Raw genomic sequence first — 13,085 nt, 5'->3', positions numbered from 1 at the left:
TTGGCAGAAAATTTACCAAAAAAAGACAGGGAAAAAATCAGGGAAAAACCCCAAGAATAGGCATGGAAGTCTTTTAAATGTTCACACAGTTCTAATAGTATTACAGCAAAATGACAGATGTGACATATTTAAACAATTCTGAACAGCAAACTGTGTGTGTGTCCTAGGAGATAAGCTGTAGCTTGTAGTAGCTGACTCAAAATGGATAGTCAGAGTTATGATATATTGACAGTTAAAACTAAGAAAACAAAGCCATGCCTTATTGCTGACTTATGCTTTTTTTTTTTTTTTTTCAGAACTAGAATAGGCATAAGAGTTTCATGTTAAAACTGGATTGGTACATTAAAAGTAGTGTACTGTGGAAAAATCGCTCTAACTGTACCTGTAGTGGGCTCTGAAATAGCCATTACCATGCAGAAAACAGATGTCAGTATCACCGGGAAAATGTCAACATGCTGCTCTGGAGACACTGTATGAAATATCAGAAATGATTTAAAGAAGAAAATGTTTTCTCACTGCATCCATCTGTGGATACATTCAGATTTTTTTTTTTTTTTTGCCCTGAAGGCAATAATAGAACTGCAACAGATCAAGACAACACAGGACATGCAATGAAGATCTATCAACTCATTAAATACACAGGGAAAATAAACAGGGAACGATTATTCCCTTTTCTTTGATACAGAAGAAATAGGCAGCAGTCAATCAGGTTATCAAGCAGCAAACTTAAAACCAACAAAAGAAAATACATTTCCAACCTGTGCTAAAGGTCCAAAGTACATCTTGATCAAAACCTAAACTGATCAGAGCTACAGAGCATTATTCTTCTATATATTCTAAACACAGTAGCTTATATTCAAATTATGGTCCACAATTTCCAAACCTGTAAAGGTTCCTGAAGGTGCCTTCAGGCACTCTGCAAAATTTCTTTTATCTCTTCCACTGATTTTCGTTACTGCTCATTTCTGAATATAAGGTACCTGGCTATACTGACCACTACGGAGAGCTCTTGTGCACTAATTAGCCTTGTTGTAGGCACAGCTCAGCTATAAGCAACATTCTTAGCAGTAGAACTTACCCTGGTGTGGAGAAGAAAAAGAAGCCAAGTTAATGTAAGGACCCTGAAGCTGCATCTTCAGCAGAGTGCTTCTCATAACAGTGCTGGTGAAAGTATTTTGTAAGCTATTTCATAAGCTTTGTCTATGTTTCTGTGATCATGGAGAATATGAGAAAGCTACAAGTTAATTTGTGCTGGCACCAGGACATTCAGAGACCTACAAGTCTGTACTTGGCTTAATAGAGAGTTCACCCAAAATCAGAACAGAGACAGCATTATGTATTTCTAATTGGTCATAAGCAACATTTTGTATTTGGAACTCAGCATTCCCAAACTATTTGATCAGACTTTAAAAGAGATGAAACTGAAATAAAAATCCACTGAATCCATTTGTTCTGCAGAAAAAGGCAGTAAATTATCTTAACTAATGTTGTCATTGTGAGTTCTTTGCTGAAGTCCCTTAAATAAGTAAGCAATTTAGCTAGTTCCCAAAATCAGGCATGATTTCACATAGGAATCAGAACTGAAAAGTTCCATCACCAAAATCTGTGTTGTCATAACCTGCTGTCACAACAGTCTGGTTTTGTCTGCAAGCTCCCTGTGCAACTGGGTGTTTGCACATGCGTGTGTGAGAAACATGACTGATCTGGAGCTTGCACATGTGCCTTGTTCTCCAGGAAATTTACATCAAAATAGGAGACTTCAGTGGGGAACTTTCAAGGATTATTTGAAAGGAAAACCAAAGAGCCTCTCTCGAGACCCTTTATGAAGTCCTTCATTTAAAATATCTTATTTTGTTATCAGTAGATAACCAAAAGATCTTTTAAGATGATATGGCTTCATCTGAAAGAGCTTGGTAATCAAAGGAATAAAACACAGTTTTTTCATTTAATTCCTTCTGCCAGCTGCAAACAGATTCCACATCTGGTTGGTTTTCAAAAACAAACACAGCAACAAAATGCAAAAAACAATGTACCAATTTAAAAATACCAAGAAACGAGGTAAGGAGCACTTGAGTGCTAAGCACTGCCATATACAATATGGTGTGGGGGTTTACAGGGATTTACATGGCATCTGCTGGTCTCAGCAGTGCAATATCAAGGAAAAGTTGTCTGAGTGCTGCCTGGTACAGAAGGCAGCAGTCAGAGCTGTGTTCTCAGGCATTCTCATGACTACTGTCCTGACCTCATTCTTTTGGCTTTCTTAATTTTACAAGTTTTTGCATTTTGTGGACTAGCAGAAAGCAAATACCATTGCAAATCCTTGTGAAGAGTTGTACCAGAGGTGCTTCCCCATCCTGGAGAGCAAGGCCTGGGCTCTGAAGGAGAAAGGAAGCTTGAGCAGCTTTCAGATAAATTAGAGCCCAAGAAGGAAAAATAAATGGGGTTTTTTAGGTAGGCCTTTCTTTTTCAAATGTTTTATTTCAAAAAAAAAAAAAATCTTCTCACTTTCCTCCTTATAGAGGAGGAAATAAAAAATGGCAGAACAATTTCCATATAGACAATGAGAAAAATGCAGTAATGCTGCAGTATTTAGAGTGAGTGGAGGAGATAGCTCACACTCCAAGTACAACAGAAGAAGGCACCACCACATGCACCAGAGAGAGATGGTAAATACAGTAATGGTGAGGTGGCATTGGATATAGGCCAGGGCCTCCTGCAGGTGTCACTCAGACATCCCCTCTCCCAGCATGACCTCCTGGCCTGGCCTAGCCCTCACTGAGGACTTTTCCCCTGGGGTCCATGGGTTTCATCCACCTGCTCCTGCTGCACTGCAAAGGAGACTTTGCTGCTTGTGCCATGCCAGGGCATTTCATTTCCTGACCTCTTGGTTAATAGAACTGTTCCCACCAACCTTAAACAAGACTGATTCTGCATTCAGTGCATAGCTGTGAAAAGCAAAACTTCCATATCTTGGGAATTACCACAATTATATGGTGAGCAGGAGATCTTGGCTGCTGGCTAGAATTACCAGCCTATGCAGAGTTCCTTTTGAGTATGAATTACTTGCAATGAACAGCAGAAAAATGCCATAGCAAGCAGCAGAATGGCTGTGTCATTGAGCCTGACAGGTACTGTTTATTCCTAAAGCAGTTTTCTTTTTCTGACTCCAGGCTAGATTTCTGCCCTGTATTTTTTCCCATCCAGCAGGATGTACTGTTCCTGCTGACAGTGGTTAAGCCCACACATGGAAAAACAGTTGCACCAAGCTGAAGAGAGGCAGCACTTCTCCAACACTTGCTTACATTGACTTTGCTTGTGTTTTTGGCCAGAACTACCACTTTAAATGGTGCACATTTTAATTCATTACTAGAAAGGACAGGATGAAGTGGAAACTCAGTCTGACTATTCTACCACAAAGCAACTGATGGGAGCTTCCTACTTTCTTGGTTTAGCTCATGCAGTAACAACCTCTACAACCACCACCTCATCCCTTTCACAGACTCTCACAGTAGGCTTGCCAGACACCTCAAATAATGTTTTTTTCACATTTTCTACATTTCTTTTTTGAAGGTTAATAATTGGTCCACTTCAGAATGTCATGTTTACATACCCTCCAACTGCTCAGCAGAGACCTGAGAGCCTCAGCAGAGTGCAGCTCTACAGCACTCTGCTGGGACTCTCCTTGCTACTGCAACTCAGCTGGGACAGTTTTTAAAGAAAGATAGAGGAGGACCAAAAAGAAAGCTCCAGAAGCCAGTAAAATTATCAGGCCCTCAAAGAAAGTGTCCTGTAAAGAGGAGAACCCGTTTACTGTGTGGGTAATGGCATGGGAAAGTTAGTGGGGAGTTTCTAAGGAAGGAGGAGCTTGATGGTACAAGTAAATGCCAGGCTGAGTATTTAGAAGTATGTGGTATCTGTCCTCAGCTTTTGGTGTCTTCATCTAGTCTTAAAATGTGGCTATCAGCTCAAGGAACAGTAAAGCAGGAGTCAAAATCAAGCTCCAGCTCTAACAAGATGGCAAATGTGGCTGCCATCAGCCTGAAAGGCAGGTCCTTCTGTTATTTTAGCTAATAATTCATAGCTGGTTGATATAAACCCATAAATAAATAAATCAGTAGGCTTTCCTAGCATTGGTGGTTAGGGTGGGCTGCCCTGCCTTTGGGACCATGCGAGCAGTGATGCTGCACCAGGGTCTGGGTATCTCCACTGCTGCAGTTGTCACTGACTCTGTCCTCATCATGCCTGGCTGGTGGCAGCAGCTCTGCCAGGGTGGCAGGAGCCAGGCAGGGCCAGTGCCTGTGGATTTGCCATGGGAACCTGCCTGTGGCTTCCTGGGAGGCTGCACAGAGGAGAGGGCTGTATTTAATTACACACACTGGCTGAAGCTAAGGTTCAATTACCTGTGTGTGCTCCAAGCAGGTGTTTAAGGTAGCTCACAGCTATCCCAGCATGGGGGCAAACCCCAGGCAGAGAGCCTCCAGCGTGGTGCTGTCCTGCCACTTGCAGACTGCTGCAGCTGCAGTTCTGCAATTTGCCTTGCATGTGATTTCTTCCATGAGTTAGGCAAGGCTGAATCAATATGATTTTTTTCTTTTGTATTTCAAGGATTATTTACACAACCAAAAGAAAATAAATCTCATCAGGAGGAATCTTATTGCAAAGGGTGAAATCTTTGACTTGTTCAGAGCAGTAAATTCCATGGAACTAAGCCAATGTAGGCCAGCTGAGTTTCTGTCCCTTCATATTTAAAGATGGAGGTAAAGACCTGGTCCAGAGCTTTATGATACAAAGATGCTTTATAATGAAAACAGACCAACTCCATACAAATGTTCCCAATATTGAACTTATTTTTATAGTAGGCATTAAGGAGAGGGCAGCACAATATTGGGATTTGAGAAACCTTTATGAGAATTAGACCAAGAAAAAAAAATCAGAAAACAACCATTAATGTCCAGGGCTATTTTCAATACCTCTTTTGCAGTTTTCTCTTCCCTCCTTTTTACAAATGTGGGAACAGTTAACCACTCAGGAAGAAAACTTTATAAATTTGGAAACTTGAAGAATTCCCCTTTTAGACTCAGCCCACATTAAAACAAAGAGTTTAGATTTTTTTTTAATCTAGTGAAGAATAAACATAATATTTTGTGTGACAAAATACAAAACAGGCTTTTCACCCCACACTTCAGTCAGCTGAGATTTTAAATAGCTCTTAAAAAGTGTCATGTAACAACCAGGCTAGCAGTACTGCAATGCAAAAGGGAAGTCTTTCTGACTTTTTACACAGCATACCAAGTAAAGAAACCCAGCCCACCAGAGACCAGATCTTACATCCCCTCTGTGGGATGAAAGGACTTTGTTACAGCTACAAGCAGTCTGCACAGTAGTGATCCTGTCAGACAGGGTAAGCCTAATCAGAAATGTCTTCTCCCTTCCAGCCAGCAAGGCTCCCCATCCAGCCAGGGAGACTTTGCCTCATGGGAAAGAATGTCTATGAAACTTGGAATCAGCCTGGTCAGAAGCTTGTGACTCAGCTCCATTTCTCAGCTCTCCTAGCAGCTTGGATAATGCCCTGCCTCCTTCTCCATCTCCCTGTGGTACCACCTCCAGACTTCTGACACTGAGCCCTTCTGGTCAGACTTTTTTGTGCATTTATTTCAAAACCCATCTACTTTTTGATGGAGTGACACACTCACCATCATAATATCTTCAGGGTATAAAGCAAGCCTGAGTTCAAACAGCCCAGCCTTGACCATTAATAGCTGCAGCTAATGCAGTGAGAGCACAAATACTGTGCAGTCTCCAAATATTTTTAAATGTGCCTAGAAAAGCAGAAGAGACCAGCATCTCCTTCCTACAAAAAGGCATCTGGTAGCTCAGACAGCAAGTGTCTTAGACTTTTGTCCAAATATGTTCATGGATAAAGAGGCAACAAGGTGCCTGCCATGCTACACACACTATCCACAGTGTTGTCTGTGCCTGAGAAGCTCTTCAGACACAAAAATCTCTGCAAGGTTTGAGAAATGCTTCTCAAACCAGCAGACAGTTTGCCTAGTTTAGTGTTTGCCCAGGATAGTGTTAATAACAGCAGGGGTTTTGTGAGTGTGATTTAAGTTGGTCATGTTAGAAAGTGTTGGGTTGATGAGGAGCAGAGGAACAAAAAGAAGTTTTAAAATTACCAAAACAAACAAGCAAACAAAAATCTAAAAATCATCTCTCTCCCTGAACTGCACAAATTTTTATCCACCTAAGCACAGCATAGAATGATTTTTTTTGTTCGCATGTCTGCACATCTTCTTAACAACCAGAAGAATGTTGTGGATGGATGAAAAGATCTTTTTTGACCAGTTAATTCCATGAGTAACATAATCACAAATGTCCTGTATCCACACATAAACTAGTTTGCTCTTACCTGTTTTATGTTGGGAAGCTGAAAAAACCAGACCCATGGTCTGGATGTAAATCAAACATCTTTATGAATCTAAGCACTCTGTCCCTATTAAAATTCAACAGGAGTGATATATCAAAAACTTTGCAGATTGTTGTGAAAATTTAGCTTCAGGGAAGTTGACCTCTTTTATAGACACAAGGAGAATTTTTCACTAAAAGCTCACTTGAATGTTATTATTACAACTGAAAATCTTCCCATATTCCCAGGAGATGAGTGCATTGCATGTTATCCCAGAGAAAAAGATTGCAGGACAGACTCGACTAATCCAGACAACATTAAAAGTAAGCGGATGACGATTTTTCTGCTGGGAGAAATCCAGCAAGTTCTAGACTTGTTTACTAGCCCCAGACCAGAACAGCTCATCAAACTGCAGTACTTAAAATCAGAGCTGAAACTCTAATATTTAAAAGTGTGTTTTGGAAACAGTCTGTGTACACTGAAAACATTGGACTGGATTCAAAAGTAGCATTTGAAACTGCCATCTCCTAATTAAAACAATATACTCCTAGATGCTTTCTTCAATTGATACTTTAAGCATATCTTGTTGGTTGAATTTGTTTAGTGAATGGAGATAGAAAACTTTCCTCACAATTAATTTTCACTTATTTGAATGTCTAAACTATTTCACAGTCTCTTGTTTCCTCCTGATTAGTCTGACTCACAAATGCTGAAGATGGGGTACAATTTTTGCTAATGTCTTCCAGATTTTTGGCTGCATGATTATATAAATTCTGTGCTGATACTGAATGGAAATTTCAGGGTTTGAATCACTTTAATTTGGTGAAGTTTTTAATAGAAGCTTGTGGAGAGGAAAAGAAATATCCCCACCTTATTTAAAGGTGTTGAAGATTTTTATAATGACTTTCCTTTAAAAGCCAACATCCCAGTTTCCTATAGAAAATGCAGAGTTTCAGAACTTTTAATGGAAATTCATAAAGGAGTATCCAATGGCTTTCATTGAACCTGAATTTTTTGAAGAATATTCTACTGGTAAGGAAAACATAATTGAAAATAAAATTAAGTGTGAAGTTATATGTTCATAAAGTCTATATGTAATGGCTTTAAAGACACTGATGACCATCTGACACCATGTATGTAGGACTTCAGGAAAGCCACCATGTTTTTCACTGTTGCAGAGTAACTCAGTGTATTATGAAAAGTAATCAGATTTATTCTAAAAGATTCTTACATTGTCCTCGGTGCTCTCTTAGAAGCGGTTCATCAGTGATGTAATTTTTACCTCTCATGTATGATACAATATCATTTGTTCATTTCTATTTCAGGGTCTTTTTGGGCACTGTTGAAAAGAAGTACTATGGCATTTTACTTCAGTAGAAGTAAAGAAAAAATAATTATCAGCTAAAACTAATTTGACTAAGGACTTCTTGCTCTTCTGAGAATACCACAGTGGCTGAGTAGAGCGATCTGGAAAACTCCCCACATTATTCTAGAGACTGTGTCCAGAGCCAAGAATGCTCATGCTTTCAGAAACAGCCTCTGTCTGCAGAACTGGGTAGACACCACACTGGAAATCATCAGCTACAAGGTCTAGCTGGGGTTCATGACAGATAAGCAACATTCACCTTTCAAACCTACATACATTCTGGTATGCATAATTTAGGTTTTGAAAAATCTTGAGAGGGTAAAAGGGAAAGACAAGAAGACACAGAGAACTTGAGAGCAGAAGAGAACGTAATTTCCTCAAAAGCTTAATAAAGTGAAAAACAGTTTTATTTAAAAAAGAGAAAATGTTCAATGAACCGCAAAATTCCTGATGCATAAATTCATATCAATTTTTGCTGTAAAGGGGTTTGATGTAAACAAAACTTGAGGAAAACTCTCCCCAGTTTGGTGTCTCTTCTGACTCCACTAATGTATGCTGCAGGTGGCCTGTAAGTACCTTCCCACTGACTGGCAGCCATGTGCTGCCAAATAGTGTGTGGCAGCTGAGGTCTCCCTTCTCTGAGTCTCTCTCCTCTGCCCAGGCCAATTTTTCATCAAGCCTGCAAGTAGTCTCTTCTTTGAGACTTCTACACTCTTTCAAATTTGTTTGAAATCAGCAAACAATTCCAAATGTGTTGGATAAGAGAAGGTAGTGGGCAAAAGAAGATCACAAATCTTATCACTGCAGGATCCAGACACAAAGCAAGGCTTACTTGAGGACCATGTGGACACATGTATACCTTCACTAAGAACAGGTACTAAAAGTGCTCTTTAATCTGAAGAAAAGCACAATATCTTTTTAACCTGAAAACTTGGCCAAATTCAAGGCAGAAAGGTTGACAAATGAATGTAATAATTTGTCATGTGAACAAGTCTCTGAAGAAGTGATTCTACATCTCTCTCATATTCCACACTAGATGCTGATTTGAAGAAACCATATTTTACCTGAAGTGGATGAAATATGATGGTATAATAAAGATGGGGCAGCCAGTGGACCCTAAGGTCTTAAGATCTGTGAACCATTCTCCATTAGTTATGGACGCTGTCATGCAATAGGTTGGTGTTAGCAAGAACTCTGTGAGTAGTCCCAAAAGCTGGGTTGGGTGAGCATGCTGTGAGCATGGGCCTTCAAACAGCAGAGACTGCAAACTCTCCAAAACAATTTTCTTTGCAGCAGTAGACCAAGCACCACCCTGCTTGGGCTCTTTACTAAAAATCCCTATAATCCATCAATTTACACAAGTAAGCACAGCTGACAGTATGCCACTGGAAGTGATTGCTATTCCTATCCATAAATGCTGCCTTCCACTTTTTGTTCTGGAGTGCTGCAGCACTTCACAACTGCTCAGCACCGTGGTGAGGCAGGTGAGAGCTGCAAGGACCAGACACAGCAAAGCTCTCTGTGGCAGCCTGTGCCAGCCATTTTTGTCGTCAAATAAGTGTTGCCTTGGCAGGAACTCTGGGAGAGTGAGCACTTAGTCCATTTGGAGTGATCTGGCTATTTCAGACAACACTTGCCTCTTTTTAAGCAGCTGTGAGTCTGAAAAGTGTTCAAGACCTCATTCTGTGCTGTTGTTAGACATGGTGCCTGATTCCCATTGCCCACTCTGCCTGGGAACACTTCTGAAATTCCAACTTAGATGGACAAGTTCCAGCCTCCAAGGCTCCATCTTCTCCACCACATGCTTTCTCAAGGATCCAATGAATGCCTGAGCTTACTTGGCTTGGGAGCATTTACTGCAGCAGACACAAACAGAGCTGTCTGTAAGTGGAACACTTCCTCTGGGATTGTGTCCTCCCTCCATGCTGAGTCTCACGGGCCAGGCTCAGTCACTGCTTGCTTGGGCAGGCTGACAGCAAGGAGTGTCCCACCACAACCATCCACAGAGCAAGGCTGGGGGGGAGCCTCATGCTCTGTAGTGACAGTATTGCAGCAAAATGCATCTGGCAGAGGGAGACAACTTGCAAAAAACTAAGGTGAGAAGAATGGAGTGTTGGCAACCTTAACAAGCTGGATTCCCAAAATGAACTGGAAGGATTTGGCAGAACTCAAATTACATTTTTAAACAGTTACTGTAAGTGTAAATGTTATTTTATCCGCCCCCTTGAACTGGATCATCCTGGCCAGCCACCAGGCAACCACACCCAAGCTGTTACTTTTATGGCTGCAGAGATGGGGGTCAAGATTTTCTATATTCTGTCTAACTCAAAACCTATCATTAAAGTAATTCATTTGCAAATAAATCATCCTTGTTATGAAGCTCCAAGTAAAAGGAATAAAATAAGAGCTTGTGAGCTTGAGATTGTTTGCCGAGGGCAAATCTTCCTCCCTTCCCTGAACACATCTAAACCCTTAACAAGAATTTGGTCATAAGGGAGCTCCTTATTTCATTCAAATCTGGGGAAGCTGACATGGGAAACATTAAAGACAAAAAACAATAACAAAAGTACCCCAAAATGAATCACAAGGTTTATCAGGTAATGGCTCTTCACAGGAGAACATAAAAGGTATTGCATCACTCAAAGGTCTAACACTGAGCCAGATCACTGAGAACATGATTTTTAATTAATTCAGTATTACTTTATCCGATCATGAGAATGTGAGCCTGGTCCCAGATGAGCCAGTATAAAGTCCCACTAACTTCAATGGAGGCAGGATCTCACCTACTGTGGAAAGTTTGAAAACAATCACATGATGCCAGAGAGGAAACAAGTACCTGTTGTCTGTAGCCCTTTACATGATACAGCTCTAAACACTTAGGGCTCCAGTTCAGCACTTGTTCAGCACCTCACACCAGCCTGTTCAAAAGTTGTCTTTTTCTGGTGATGCTTTTTGGGTTTTTTTAATTGTACCCTTTTTTCTTCTTACAGGGTCAGGTTTGAAAGCTCTTTCTGTATTTTTAGGACTGTCACCAAAACTTTTGCATGTTTTGGTCTAACACATTTTCTTTTAGTCTTAAGGTAAAAATTTTAGGTTTGTTCACTTCTGCAAGTCTGCACTTGGTTATTCTTCCAGTACTTTCTTCCATGATTCTGTAAGATACTGGATATTCATGAGAACCACAAATAAATTTAATGTTAATCAAACCTGGCCTTCAAGATTCATGATATCTTTAAACAAAACAAATAAAGGAATAAGTTGTTATTAAGCATAATGTTATTTTGTGCTTGCTAAAATATCCACAAATATACATAAAGATTAGTCAGCTTTCATGTGACGAATTAAAGCCACAGGATGAGCTTTAAAGTGATACCACATCCATAAAAATATTATGCTGAAACTGAAACAGCCAGAGCCAGGCTTTTGTCTTACTATATGGTATAGAGAATTCTGGCAGAAATTTCCACAGGACATATTCCCTGATTTTAAATAACCATTCCTTATGTAGTGTGCTTTCTCTGGCTCTGTATTTTAGGGCCTCTAGCACTAAAATACAGGGCCTGAGGTCTAGCCACCTACTTGCTGCTGTGGCTACAGACCAGGCCTTGACCAGTATCTAAGCTGAAATATTTTGTATATTTTGTTTTTATTTCTACAACTATTATATACTTATATTTAGACACAAACTACTAGAAAAGAATTTATTAAGTTTGCTTACATTCTTTACTGTCTACAAAAGCATAAGTTCATTATGGATGTTTCTAAAAATGCTGTGATTCTTCTCAATATGTAGTCATATGGCCTGTAAACTTAAAGTGATTTTTTCTACAGGAAGATTATATTTTCAGTACTTTTTCCATTCCTTTCTACTAACATTTTAACACCAAAAAATTATGTTTTTATATATTTATATTGGCAATATCTTGAAGTCATTATGTTTTCTGAATCCTAAACTAAAGAGGTTCTAGTGCAAGCAGCCAATGTATTTTTGAATGCTACATATTAAGCCCCACCACTTTTTTCCTGCCTGTTGCCTATGTGACTTAGATCTTGGGTCCCTTGAGACAGCGCCCAGATTTGCAAAGTGCCTTTCCCAAAGCAACACTGTGAATTCCTGCTCAGAAATCTTTCAGTAGCTTACAGGAGAGAAACAATAAGCCATCTGTCATGCAAAGTCTATGCTGTCACAGCCAAAGGGAGAACTGAATGAAAAAAACATGTACACACAGAGCGAACTGTCAGTAATGTTCTGTTTTCCTCCACCTTCCCTTCTCCTTCCCTCTGTGGGACCTACCTCAGCCATCTACGGAGCACAACTGTGGCAACCACCTGTGAGGAGACCATTCCCACCACCAGCTGTCCTGCCACTGTAACTCTTGCAGCACTGTCCACCCTTCATCTGGAAATTACCTCATCCTTCACCAACACGTGTCTAGTTGTTAGAGGCTTGGGATCCCGGCAGTGATGCTCCATGGTTTGGCCAGAGAACAGCCTCATTTTATGAGTCTCGGGATAAAATAATCCAGTAGTACCTGCAGAGTTGGTACTCACTGCTCCTCCCCCATTTTTAGGTCTTCAAATATGCAAAAATCAAAGTGACACACTGGTTTTACACTTCAGAGAGTGACATGCCAGGCAAAGATTTTGTGGGGGGAAAAGTATCAATGGTCTCTTATTCACGCATCTTCCAAAAAACAGCACCACCAAAACAAAGGCACAACTGTTCCCACAGGATAAAGGGAGCATTGATAGTGCTCCTAAAAACAAGATAGTGCACTCTTGACATTCCTGTCTTGTTGAATCTTCACTAAACTGCTACAACTGCTCGATTTCAATTTGTCATGATCACCAACTAAAATTGCCGTAAGAGCAAAGGAAGTGAATGCTTGGGAAATGCATGTCTCCATGCACAAGCAAAGTACCTGGTGAGGTATTAGAACAGCAGGGCAAATATAAAGTAGAGATTCCAAGAAAATTATCTATTGCATTTGACTAATACTTCTTCAATAATATTACTGTTTTGGTCTTAACAGAAGTCCATAGCACTGTGTCTAACATTTAAGTTACTGATGCACGCACAAAGGCAGCAGTGTCACAAGAAGTCACATGGGAGTAAGTACCAGACAGGACAAACCCTGCCCAGGCAAAGTTAGAAACACAAGTGAGAAAATATTTTAACAATATTTGTTATTATATTCCTTCCTGTAGTTTTGACAGGGCTCTAAATATGACGCCAAGGGGCGACACATGTGAGTGAATATCTGGGTGGTTGCAGTTCTGCTAAAAAAAATTATAGTTATTTTTCAAAGTTTT

At 40.1% G+C, this 13,085-nt stretch overlaps 1 protein-coding gene across 1 annotated transcript in view; it reads right to left on the bottom strand.

Moving 5' to 3' along the window:
* Positions 1-12,121, bottom strand: part of LNX1 (ligand of numb-protein X 1) — a 119,445-nt gene extending 107,324 nt beyond the window's left edge. Inside the window, exon 1 of the mRNA XM_077177538.1 lies at positions 12,067-12,121. The gene's annotated coding sequence lies outside the window, so the exon portion shown is untranslated. The remainder of the gene's footprint in view (positions 1-12,066) is intronic.
* Between the last annotated feature and the right edge of the window lie 964 nt (positions 12,122-13,085).

The sequence above is a fragment of the Agelaius phoeniceus genome, chromosome 4 (assembly GCF_051311805.1).
Source record: "Agelaius phoeniceus isolate bAgePho1 chromosome 4, bAgePho1.hap1, whole genome shotgun sequence".
In the NCBI taxonomy this organism is placed as follows: domain Eukaryota; kingdom Metazoa; phylum Chordata; class Aves; order Passeriformes; family Icteridae; genus Agelaius; species Agelaius phoeniceus.
Note: the sequence above shows the minus strand (reverse complement) of the source record. Positions and strands in the feature narration are given on the sequence as shown.